The sequence below is a fragment of the Diadema antillarum genome, unplaced genomic scaffold (genome assembly GCF_040938485.1).
Source record: "Diadema antillarum isolate AM-2024a unplaced genomic scaffold, OU_Dant_1.0 seq00000059_RagTag, whole genome shotgun sequence".
Taxonomy (NCBI): Eukaryota; Metazoa; Echinodermata; class Echinoidea; order Diadematoida; family Diadematidae; genus Diadema; species Diadema antillarum.
Window position 1 is genome coordinate 1,720,057 of NW_027271164.1, and position 2,339 is coordinate 1,722,395.

Below are 2,339 nucleotides of genomic sequence, written 5' to 3' on the forward strand. Positions count from 1 at the left end.
CTATTAGCCGCATGTATGTGATGAGTGGCGTGCGCGTGGATTATAGGAGGTGCGTACAACAGTGAGTGTATGGCGTCGGCGACCGATCCTACGAGAAGTACAATACGCTTGCACTCGATCGTGCGACACACGTGCAGATTGCAGCTACTATGGTGGAAAAAGCGACAATTAGAACACTAGAGGGCAGTATAAACAACGAAGAACGTAGAGCGGGTAGAGAGTGAGACAAGAGAGCAAGAGGGAGGCACAAATTTCAGACGAGATGACCCGATGATGATGATGATGGTGATGATGGTGATGGTGGTGATGGTGGTGATGATGGTGATGGTGGTGATGGTGATGATGGTGATGATGATGATGATGGTGGTGGTGATGATAATCATGATGGCGTGAAAGGTAATGACGAAAGATGATGATGATTATGATGATAATAATGATGATGATCATCATCATCATCGTCCTCTTTTCTTTCATCACTGTCATAACAATGATCACTGGTGAAAATACTCAGTAATCTGCTCAGCTTGCACACTTGCCAGGGGCGGATCCAGGAATACTGTAAAGGGGGGGGGGGGGGCGTGACTAATATTTCTGGTGCCACTTCCGGGTTTCATTTCATTGTTTTTCTTTTTATTTCTTTTGTTTTTTACGAAAAATAAAGGGGGGGGGGGGCGTGCGCCGGTTGCGCCCCCCTCTGGATCCGCCACTGCAGTTGCCGACAAAGCGTTGTAAAGAATATTTTGTAAAATTAACGGGCGGGGGTGGTCGCTGTCAGACACCAATTTGTGCTACTCCAGTAGTTGTATGCAAATAGAAAAGCTTTTGCTCTGCTGGCTCGCCACTACTTGATAGGCAGTTTTCAACAGTTTTTTCCCCCTTGCTACAAATAGAAAAGCCTCGACAGCTCTGTTCGTTTGATTTTAGCTTATGCGATAATGCAAAGGCGCTTATCATAATGTATTCATTCCAGGGGTATACTATTTTCCCATAGATTTTATAGCAAGAAGTTTGCTTAGCCGGGCTGACAAGAATACACTTCCAGTTTGTGCACAATGTGCGGCTTGGCAGACAGTAGAATAATGTTTCCACGCTTATTTTAAATTTGTATAACATAGTATGTTCCGGTAAATTCGTTTCCAAATTATGACAAACTCTGAATCATAAACTTTATGCAACTGTTTTATTGTTAGAAGTCTTGTTAGACCAACTTATTGCATAATGTGATCTATACTAATTCTTGATGCAAACACATCGGAACAACCTTTCATCTGAGCAACTATTAGCAGCTTAAAATTGTTTGTGAACCTCAAAAAAGGAAATTGGGAGAAGAAATTATGTGCAGGCCATAGTAAAACTTTTGATGGCCTGATTAATTTGTGACAGTTGTTACTGTATCATGACGACAGAGTCATGATTTTGTTCACGACATTGACTGTTACGCAAACCCTTTCCCATTCAGTGGGAAAACAACAATAACAATTCAAAACTATAAGCTGCTCGCAATTACAGAGCTAGTCTGGTCAGGACGAAGGGCGTACCCAAATAAACAGACATCATAGCACTCGAACAGCTCTCACTCCAGATAATTTAGTACTGTATCATATATGTTTTGCTAGCACATTCTATATTGCATCCAGTTGTTTCTGTTGACATTATATTGTTTAAGTGTTTGTGAATGTGTGTAGGCCTATATTGTTCATGCTCCACGAACAAATAGTGTTCAACTCACTGATGCGAGCCACCCTGTAAAAATAAGACAGTTAAATGAATGAAAAATAATTCAATACACGAATGAATGTAACGAAAGAAAGAAAGAAAGAAAGAAAGAAAGAAAGAAAGAATGAATGAATGAATGAATGAATGAATAAATGAATGAGTGAATGAGAAATAAAAAGATGAACAAAGAAGTGAAAATATGAATGAATGAATGAATGAATCTCAAGAGCCAAATATCCGGCATGCAAAACATGATTTCAAGAAACGCACAATCAACTCAAGGAGGTATAAGAGATGGAGTAACAACAATCTTTTCCCCTTTGATCCATGTTGAATGCCGCCACTCAGAAATATTTGAAGTCTATAGTATAGGCCTATGTGTTAAACTGGAGCTGCCCTACATGGGATCCATGTGCCACTGCATCATGACGAGTCACTTTCTAAGGAAGATTATGTCTTTTATGATGGTAATTACTTTTCGCCGTCCCTTCTTATAAAACATGAACGGTACATGCAGGTACATACACAGGAATGTGCGAATAAAAGTTGCACACACACACACACACACACACACACACACACACACACACACACACACACACACACACACACACACACACACA